Genomic DNA, 11,159 nt, shown 5'->3' on the forward strand with positions numbered 1-11,159 from the left:
GAGAGGTCTGGGCCTTGCGTCTGTGTTACGCACCAGACCTGCCCCACTCGTTGTTACTCGGGTAGTCAGCCCTTAACCTAAAGTCCGTCCCCACATGGTGCGATGAACTTGAAGTATGTTCCTACGCTTTCCTCGGGTGAGTTGCAATCTTACCTATCTAGGGGCCGGGGGTTCAGAGCGAGGTACTCACCACAGCCACCGTAGGCGAACAGCCCTCTCCATGACACGCTGCACAGGAACCTCAACAAGAACAGACGTAGACGTCTACACAGAACCTCAGCCTTAACCCTAGTCAAATGAGTGAAGTTGCAGAGAAGGACGTAAAAGTGTTTTGTACACACACCATGTATAATGGATGACTAAAAAAGTTTGAACATTAATTTGTTGCTTTTCACTACTTTTTTACCCTTTCGGTGTAGAGACCTAAACATAAATAGGCCCTAAACAGTTCAACAATAAAGAGTAAGTATCAGTTGAAACAACACTATCAGCATTTTAATAGCCGACAATTCAACTATTTTGTCAAAACCAAAGAAAAGATATCTTGAGATGGAGGCGGACAAAAGTGGTGGAGGATCCACTAAAAGTTCCCCCCCTCCTGTGAGAAATGAGCAAAGCTTTCTATCAAAGCTGCTGCTAATAATTTCATGCATGGCTCAGCTATACGGAATCTGTCAAGCGTTAATCTACACTGAATCTTTGCCACGAGTCACGGTGGGGAAGACAGTGACAAGGGAATCAAGCACACAAGCGAGTTTTGGCGAAATTGCCCTGTCTATGTAACAAGCTCGCTTGACAGGCTATTGCGTCTTCAGCCCTTTCCGCGCGTTGCCGCCATGCATTTGATATTGGGATGGGGATCCAGTTCGGCGGATTACCATCACACTCCGTGGTCGGAAACCTCAATACGAAAAGCCAGAAAGGGGTTGAGGCTGGGACTGTGAGGATGCTGATGCACCCCTAAGTAACAATAAGGGCAAAGGGTTAACATTCGTTAAGTAATAATCACTATTGTATAGCATCAGCATAGGGGCTAGTGTAAGCCCTAACCCTATAAAATAATGTATCAATGAATACCGCACATAGCACAAGGCAATTATTTCTAGACCATTAGTGAACTGTTAATTAGCTGAATCAACTTATTAATTAATTAATGGTTAATGTCTGCAGCCATTGATGTGTCTGAATTCTCAAAAAAAGTAAAATATATTGTATACCTTTGAGGTATAGAAATCCTAGAATAATAGAAAGAAAGGTTGAGAGTTTTTGCATTTGGAGAAAATGTGTCTGTTGAGTAAACAATCTAAATGCCTTTAAAATTCCTCCGGGCCTCGGCTCATTTTCTCTCCGCTGATCCAACAGAAGAATCCTGTCTCTGGAGGGTCTCAAGAGTTCAGAGAGAACGAGCCGGTCGACTTGTTTTGAATTGGGATCTTTTGCGATGTGAGCACAGACATTATTACACAGAGCCTAAAAGAGCATTTGACTCTCACACACACACACACACGCACACACACGCGCACACGCACACACTTGTGATTTGCTTATTATTTATGTGGTCTTCCTGTACGTGGCAATGTGTGTAGTACAGTACTGTGCAGAAGAAAAAAAAGCTTCTTGTTGAAGGACGGTCTTTGTTGCTTACTAAAGGGGAACGCTGCAGCGGGATAAAGAGCGAAACAGGAAACATTGAAGTGGAACGACTCCAACAGCCGCCCCCCCCCCTCCCCCGCCGCTTTTCTGTCCTCTCTATCCTTCACTCTGTCTTTATCTTAACGAGCTCCGGGACATCCTATCTCTGGGAAGGTGGCACCATGAGGCATCACAGACAGCAGCCGGGGGGGGGGGGGGCAGAGGGACAGAGAGGGAGAGGGGGGGTGGGGGAGGAAAGAGGCGATTGGGAACCAGAGAAGAGACTGAGGAGGTGTCAGTCGCCCATACATGGGCATAAGGAAAAGAAAACATACCTGAGACTCAAGGGTCTGAAGAGGAGAGGAGGGGGGGGAGGGCGGGATGGGCGGGGGCGATGGGGGAGCGAGGAGGGGGGAGTGCGGGGCTGATACCGGGCAATGAGGAGGTTTCAGTGGGGCAGGGCGGTGGAGGTGAGGATGAGGAGGAGGGGGTGGGTTGGTTGTACTGACCCGTGCAAGAGACTGTGTGGAGGGATTTGGGGCAGAGGTGACTGTGAACCTGCAAGGGGAGGTTGGATTAAACTGGATGGGGGTGAAGGTGACCTCTTCGACTTCTTCGACTTCTTCCCCATGGCAATCGGCCTTCTGAGGGACCCACCGCCCAAAGCCCTGAGACACCTCGAGGCCGAACTCCAGGAGCCCCAGAGACCCAGACAAGACTATGAGGGGGGGGCGGTTAGACACATATATAATGGCATCATGGAACCAAACAGGGAGGTCATGAGGGGTGACTTAATCCGAGACAAAGTACTGGGAGGCAGCGGTCAGGGAGATATGTGTGAGATGATCCCGTGCATGTGTGACTGGATCCAGCCCGGACGCCTCACCCTCTGGGGAACAACGTGATGAAGCGACACGTCCGGAGAGAGATTCACCCCGCTCGGCTCGGCGCCAGCGGCAGCTCAGACCCCGTCACGATGATTCGCCGAGGCAGAACACCTGCCCCAAGGTGGACCCGGGCACCAACGCTGGTGTATTTTCACCAAGCGGTGACATGGACCAACGCACCTAATGCAGTGTGAACCCAGTGTCCCTCTGTAGCCTGGGCAATAAAACAATAAATTGTCGTATTGTGATAGACTTTTGATCAATATCACTATAAAACATGTTCAGTGTATATCAATAAGAGACTGGACCACCGAATCTAGCTGCTGGGTTTGTTACACAAACACGGCTCCATACTTATTTACAATAGTGTTGTAGAGTGTTTTTCATTGTTGTATCGACATTGGAGTATTTATCAATGAAGAACAGTGGAAGGTCATATTAATAGTGTTAAATAGTGTTAGTGTTAAACAGAAGTTTTTAAATCAGCATAGTAATTCCTATTCCTATCTTTTTAGGTCATTAAAATGATGAATGGTTATCCATATCGATCAATATGATCAAGTTATATCGTGATATGTCTTTCAGCCATATTGCCCAGGCCCCCACATCCTTTATCAGGGAGAACTTTATGTTCAGTACAAATATCTTAGCACTGGTCTCCTTGGAAATTCTACGGGAAAGCTACGGCAGCTACGCTGGATTCGTTTCCCCTTACATTTCACACATGGGTTGGCCTGAGTGACACTGCACAGCTGCGCCGCCACATTCACTAATGGCATCGAGGGAGGCTTTACTTAGACCACCAGGAAAGAGAGAGAGAGAGAAGGAGCGCGAGAGAGAGAGAGAGAGAGAGCGAGCTTGGGGGTGGCTCCAGGCGTCGAAAGGCTGCGACCGTCCGAGGCTACGGTCCCGCGACGAGATGGGGAGTCGTTGGGTTCAAGGACCTCACTGCTACACGGGAGTGAGCCTGAGTGAAGGAGGCTCCCCGATATCAGAAACGGATCGGGGATGCAGAACCACTTGGGTGGGGGTGAAGGGGGGGGAGGGGAAGCTCTCTGAGATCATCCATCGGGGCCGTGGTTCATCACCAGCAGGATGCAGCCCGCGGGATGCCTTTCTTCCTCCAAATCGATGCTCAGCAAAGCTCGGCCCTGATTCAGTCACCCTCCTTCGATACCCGATAAGGGGAGCCAGTGTGAAGATAAGATCGCTGTCACGGAAAAACCCACAACCTGAAAAGGAATCCTCCCAAGGGGTCTCACAGGATAGATATGTGCAGTCTACTAGTTCACAGTGGTGGGGGGGGGGGGGGGTTGGTGGCACCACTCTGCTCCAGAGATGGGAGGGGGGGGGGGGGGGGGGGGGTGGCCAGGTGTGGCGGTTCAAACGTCCAGCCTCTGGATAATGGTTTATATCTGTCCTTGGTTCCCCTGTCAGGGAGAGGTAGGAGGGGGGAGGAGGGAGGGGAAGTACCAGCTTTAACCGGTTGCCAAGAATCACACCTGGGACACAAGCTTCCATGTGGGCTGAGAGTGTGTGTGTGTGTGTGTGTGTGTGTGTGTGTGTGCGCGTGTGTGTGTGGGTGTGTGTCATAGGATTTATGGAGGTGTCAGACATTGTAACAAACACTGCTGTCTGTCTGTACAGAGCTGGACGGGATGTTGCAGTCACCTCGATCGGTCACATCTTTATAAACATTGTTTCTTATAAACTTCTGGAGCAAGAGCGATATAAACAGAGTAAAGTTTGAAGTCTTCTGATGACTCTGGGGCATTGCCGTGTTGCGGTGGTTGGGTTGTGTTTGTAACACCCTGCATGTAATGTGAAGCGAGAGGCCGGAACACGAGCATTGGACGCGCTAGTGTGACTGTCAGAGCTGCAGAGCTGGGGGGACCATCCAGGACATCCACTGACCTCTGTTTCCCTGACCCACCCCCTGTTTTAGAATAAGAAGATAAAAATATCGATAAATAATCATGATTGCAGCAAAATGAGCTCCATGTTACTTTAACATCTTAGATATGAACACTTGTGCCTCGGGTTGTTTCCTCACTATTCAATCCGTTGAAGACCATAAGAACCATGTCATTAAAAGTGACATTTTTCCTCTTAGTTTTTCTTAGCATTCCTTCATATCTACGACTCCGAGCTGTCATTCGCTTCAGGTAATGGTAATTTTCCTGAGTGAAAAAACATTCAGTTTGAGTTGAAACAGAAACATAAATCAGCATATTACCGCTGACGGGTGAGGTCATATTTACAAAGTCCTTCTCCACAGATGGCATGACGCGCTCCATCGTTATGTAGCCGGAATACCGAGAGGTGTGTGTGTGTGTGTGTGTGTGTGTGTGTGTGTGTGTGTGTGTGTGTTTATCTGGAGATAGAGGGTTGGTGAGGTTTGGGGGGGGGGGGGGGGGTGGTGGTGGAGATGGTTGGGGGGGGGGGTGGTGTGTAGATGGTTGGGGGGGGTGGTGTGTAGATGGTTGGGGGGTGGTGGTGGTGGTGGAGATGGTTGGGGGGTGGTGGTGTAGATGGTTGGGGGGTGGTGGTGGAGATGGTTGGGGGGGGGTGGTGTGTAGATGGGTGGGGGGTGGTGGTGGTGGAGATGGTTGGGTGGTGGTGGTGGAGATGGTTGGGGGTGGTGTGTAGATGGTTGGGGGGTGGTGGTGGAGATGGTTGGGGGGTGGTGGTGGTGGAGATGGTTGGGTGGTGGTGGTGGAGATGGTTGGGGGGTGGTGTGTAGATGGTTGGGTGGTGGTGGTGGTGGAGATGGTTGGGGGGTGGTGGTGGTGGAGATGGTTGGGGGGGTGGTGTGTAGATGGTTGGGGGGTGGTGGTGGTGGAGATGGTTGGGGGGTGGTGGTGGAGATGGTTGGGGGGTGGTGGTGGTGGAGATGGTTGGGTGGTGGTGGTGGAGATGGTTGGGGGGTGGTGTGTAGATGGTTGGGGGGTGGTGGTGGAGATGGTTGGGGGTGGAGATGCCTTGTATAGAGGGCAGACCCCACAGTGAGATTAAATAATTGTAATGTGTAGAAGCATCGACATCATGTGAGGTTCACACCTCTCCGGTCTGTAGGGGACAACAATACACAACAAAGGTGTGTGTGTGTCGTTATATGACACAAACACCTTCTGACATGTGATCATGTGCACCTCAGTGTTTCCTGCGCTGAAATGAATCACCTTCGATTGAAATTGAACGCAGTGGCCATACCACGTGAAATTCATTCGGAATATTTCAATACTAAGGCCAAAAGGGTGATCAATATATTCATGAGCCTCAGGGTGGAAATAAATGTCGGAATGATTTCCATGAATTCTGATCGGTGCAAGAGACAGAAAAACATGCCAAAAGTAAAGAATGCATCCACTGAATCCAGTCCTGATGACGATTTCTTCTTCACTGCCCAACCAACAACCCCAACTCAACCAGAAGCAGATCTTCTGGTCTCAGATGGGAGCAATAGAAATGGATGTTGTGCGTGTGTGCATGTGTGCGTGCGTGATGCATACTGATGGACGGATCTCATGCCTTGTTTTGTTCTTTCTTCGTGGACAAAACAATCTCCATTCTGGAGAACGCTGGTCAATATTTTCCTCAGAGGGAGAGAGAGAGACAAAAGACAGTGTAGTCCATTTTGCCTGCTGGGCATAATCTCTGCTAGTTTGCCCGTTGAGGCCTCCACCCGTTTGCCTCCGCAGGCTGAAAGCATTTCAAGAGCGCAACTATTTGTTAAGATTATGTATATGTATGTCCTCGGGTTGCATTTGTTTCGTATTATCAACGTGTCGGTAGAGAGAGACAGAGACAGAGAGAGAGACAGAGTCAGAGACACAGAGAGAGACAGACACAGAGAGAGAGAGAGAGAGAGAGAGAGAGAGAGAGAGAGAGAGAGAGAGAGAGAGAGAGAGAGAGAGAGAGAGAGAGAGAGAGAGAGAGAGTTGTGGTACCCTGCAGAGAGGCCGCAGTGCAGACGATCTCACTTGTATTCCAGTCATGCACCTTCCACCATAAAACAACAACAAACAGGTGGGGTGGGGTCTCCGCCCCAGCACCATCACCTCTGCTGCATGCAACACTTTTTCTCCAAAGCAACTTACAGTGATTTCAGATCCAAGCGCTTAAGGAGCAGGTAAGGGAAGGGGGCGTCTTGCTACAGGTCAAACCCCTTTCCTTCCCCGCCCCTTCACTGTGTTTCCATATCAGCAGTCATGCCGAATATTCCCGCTGGTCTGAACACAACCCCCCCATCTCCCACCGCTGACCTGGCGAAACCCTTTTCTACTACCAATAATATGCCTGCGACATTTAGGCAGAAATGTCAAGGCTGGTTCTTCCTTCAGATGCTTTGCTATTTAAGGGCCTCCAGTTATTGGGCCCCGAGGTGAAGGCGGGGCGGCCGGAGGGCAAGACAAGACTTTAACGGAGAAAGGTTAAAGTTGCCCTTTTTTTTCCAACCTCCTCCCAAAAGAGCACAGGCAATTTTCAGCTCTGGTGAGCCTGTTGTGGTGTACAGCCAAGAGAGTACACAGGACAATACGCACCTTTCACTTATTCATCTCCTATCCTTTAGTAAATGAATTGCTTCTTCCTCTCTCCATCTCTTGCTCCCTCTCTTTCTCGCCTGCACTTTCACACTCTCCCTCCCGCTCTTTATTGGGCTCTCTGTCTCTCTCTCTCCACCCATCTGTCTCCCATTGCTCTCTCCCACTCGCTTTCTCTCTTTCCTTCTCTCCCTTGCTCTTTCACACTCCCTCTACGTCTCGGTTTTCCGTGCTCTTTATTTACGTCGCTCCCATCTGTCTCCCCTCTCTTATCTCTTTCTTTCTCCCACCATCTCGCCCACTGTATCACTTAATCCCAAATGAACCAAACAGCCAAATGCTTCCACAGAGGTTTGTAGCTTGAAACCAAGCTTTCCTCTTCACACTATGAACTCATAAACACATGTAGATCAAAAAGCCTTGTGTATACTTGCACTACTTGCCAAATTGATAATGTATGTGATAATAAGGAATATAAAGTTTGAGGTGATAATGTGTGTATGTTTGGCCACATCTGACCTGATTACCATCTTCTTGAGCACACAGTGTGATCTCCGGTGAAACCAAACTGGTTTCCCCTGCGACTCTGCAAGGGTCTCCCCATGTAGTTGAGGTTAGGGTGAGGGTAAGGGTGACGATGAGGGTTAGGCCACACTGGTGTTAGTAACTCACCCTTATCATGATGGCTGCTTCTGTAGAGAGGTTAGGGTGAGGGTGAGGGTTAGGGTTAAAAGGGTTAGGGTGCTCCTGTGAAGACACCATGGACTGGTAGCGACAGCATCTGGAGTAGAAACCAGTAGAATCCGAGCAGCATGGGAATCGCCTCGTTATCGGTGATGGACACTTGGACACTTCATTTAAAGTGCAATCAGTAAAACAATTCCACCTGCAGAACCTTTCATCATGCTTTTCTGAAGTTCAATCCTCACAAAACCAAAGAACTCAGTAATTGCATCACTCTCATCCAATAATACAGCTTTTCGTTTTAGTAACTGATATTTCCACCCACATAAGAGGAATAAACAAGTTATTTTAACAAGAGGTGATTTAACTTACCAAGAAGACGTTTTCCTGGTTTTGTTCCCACCTCTAATTAATTATGTTACATTGTGAAGTGCCAAAGAAACTTGGAATTCAAAGGTCCCATATCATGTCAATACCAATCAATTAGGGTTAATTGATTGGTATTATTTATCCAGAAACATTAACTAGTTAATCAGTTAGTAATTAAAAGTTATTTTGCAGATTAGCAGGCTTGATTGCTCTTCGATTAGTTTTATAATGAATATTCAAGAGTGGATTTGTATGACATTAAAGGAAAATGGGGCTTGTTTCCTGGTTCATGAATTGAGTTTGGCTGTTAATAATTGATTAATAAGCAATATTAAATGAACAAGTCATCACGTATTGAGAACAGTCCAGTTTTACTTTTGAAATGACTCAATGTGTTGATGAAGGCTTTTTATTTTGACCCAGTCCGTGGGACCAGTTGTCCTGGAAAGCGAGAGCGTTAAGTGGCTCCTAAAAGGACAGGATTACATCTTGATCCCTCAATATGGCCGGCCTGGGGGAGGTGCCTGCTTACCGAGACCCCAGGGGTACGTAGGGGCTTACAGTAGCTAGAGCTGGAGGTAGTAAGCCTCGAAGGACAGTTAGCCTCAAAGGGCAGTTAGCCACTCTGGGGAGTTAGCCGCTAAGGGGAGTTAGCGGTGTCCCCGTTATGCTGTGACCCGCTCCATCCACTTCACTTCCCCATAATCCACTTTGTCTCTTGTTGGCCACAAGTCGACCAATCCCAATCGTATTGTTGTGGTGTTTTTCCAGTTGAAATCAGAGTTAAACATTTTACGGAGGATTAGGGACAGGCTCAGCTCCGTGGCTAATGCAATGATTAGGGATTTCTGGTGCGGACGATAAGTGAATGCTCGCTAGTCACTCAGAAAAGCCCCGAGCTCCAGCGCTAAAGACCTTGAGCTTGAATGGCAGTCTTTGGGCCGCTGAACGTGGTGGAGGCCGTGTGCGACGAAGCGTTTCACTGAACCTGCCGTTCCTGGGTATCGATTTCACATTGAGAGGAGAAGGACACCGTTTCCAACCGTTCTCGCCCCGTGGAGCGGTTGGAAACAAACGAAAACGACCATAAGGTGGTGGTTTTCGTTCTCATGGTTGATAATATATTGTTTCTTTTTTTAAGCCAAAACATGTCATAAGATCTTATGTGGCACCAATTAATCAACCGTCACCTTGGAGAATAGCACTTATGAGGACCGTAGTCATTAAAATAAATTACAAAATCTCGCAAGACATCCTGAAGAATCAAAACACTTGAATTCCATTTTTATGAAATCTAACAGCAAAGATTAAATAAACATTCACACTGGCAAAGAAGATCAAGAACCAACAAATGTTAATAACTAATACTTACATTTGGATTGGCCAAACTAAACAAATATTTCCAATATCAAGCAATCTTGTAACATCAAAAAAGCCGTAGAAAATGTCTTCAATAAATCCCTCTGATGTTAATTGAGTTGTTTGTAGGCTGAACTCTGTGGGTTTGCCAATTTAGTTAACAAGGTGGAAACAAGGATCATCTTAGATCAATGATTTAAAAAGCCTTGACATTCTACAAACAGCAAATGCTATGCTCTTTTTTTTCTGCGTTTACTTCTGATAGTACCTTCCGATACACACGCTGTGAACATTGATTTGTGTTTGTTGTGGCCGGGAAGCAGATGCTACATGGCAGTTCATAAAGTGTGATACACAGAGAGACAATAGAAATGTCACTTCCTGCCAGATGTGATCCAGAAACTAAACGCAGTTTAGATGAGATTATTATTATGTTTTAAAATTCACTGTAGTTCAAAGTTAAAGACAAAGCATTGAAGATATGTAGAAAAATACACAAAAGCATTGAGCATATATACCTATGTATAGCAGCAAATATGAAAGCGCATATAAAAGCTTAACTCACATAATGCATACATCGTTTGTAATGTTTTGAGCAACAAGTACTAAGGTTTGTTCCCAAAGGACCATATACCATCCCCATAAATAGAAAAGTAATATAACATCTGTAGCAGGCCCGTGGGTGTGGGGTTTCCACGCCACCAAGTCAAGGTGCAAAGAACAAACACACACAGCAATATAATGTTCAGGGGGTTCAATATAATGTTTATTTACCCACTTGTTCCATATTCCATAATCAAAAACGTTCAGTCCAGGGTTCGGCTCCAGAAGAGTTCTCAATACAAGCAGTCGGTACACAGTAGTCCAATTAAGTTCTCCTAATCACACTTTCCAGTGCACATGGTGTTAGCTTCTCAGCGGCTAAATCTGCCCTCAGCGGCTAACTCTGCCCTCAGCGGCTAACTCTCCTCTCAGCGGCTAACTCTCCTCTCAGCGGCTAACTCTCCTCTCAGCGGCTAACTCGGCCCTCAGCGGCTAACTCGGCCCTCAGCGGCTCACACAGACACCCCACTTCTTACCAATACCTAGCCTATCCCTTCCCTTTTAACCACCCAGCACTCCAGGTTAATGGTCCCCAGGTTTGGGTCGTTAAGGGGAGGAAGTCCATTTATGGCTTGGGGGTGGAGCCAGCAGGCTGCCACATATCCCCGTTCAATCAAGCCTCCCCTCACTCCTCCCTGGCGTCTGCCACACATCATATTAAATACTTGTAATACTAATACATATGAAAAAATATTGTTATGAATACATGGAGGGTGTATTTATGATGGTTATCAAAGGAATTCTAAACGTTTATAAATGTCATGTAATCTGTCTCGATAATGGATGGATTCGCGGTTTCCATAAACGCTATCTCATTGGAAGATGTGTGCATGGATGACAAACAACATTTCATCATAAAATGAATTATTGTTTCTGCAAATGTGGGTTTTTATTCAATTCTAAGTCTTCTACAGCAGCATGTTTTCCAATTAAATTCAATTATGTTATCATTAAACACCATTTAGGGGCCCCTATCCTCGCAAGCAGTTGATCGTGATATAATTTTAAATAGCAATTAAAACCGAGGTTTGTTTGTTTCAAATGCTTTTTATTAAGAGAAATCTCATTAACCTACCAACCA

This window comes from Micromesistius poutassou (assembly GCF_964030765.1).
Source record: "Micromesistius poutassou genome assembly, chromosome: 18".
Lineage (NCBI taxonomy): Eukaryota > Metazoa > Chordata > Actinopteri > Gadiformes > Gadidae > Micromesistius > Micromesistius poutassou.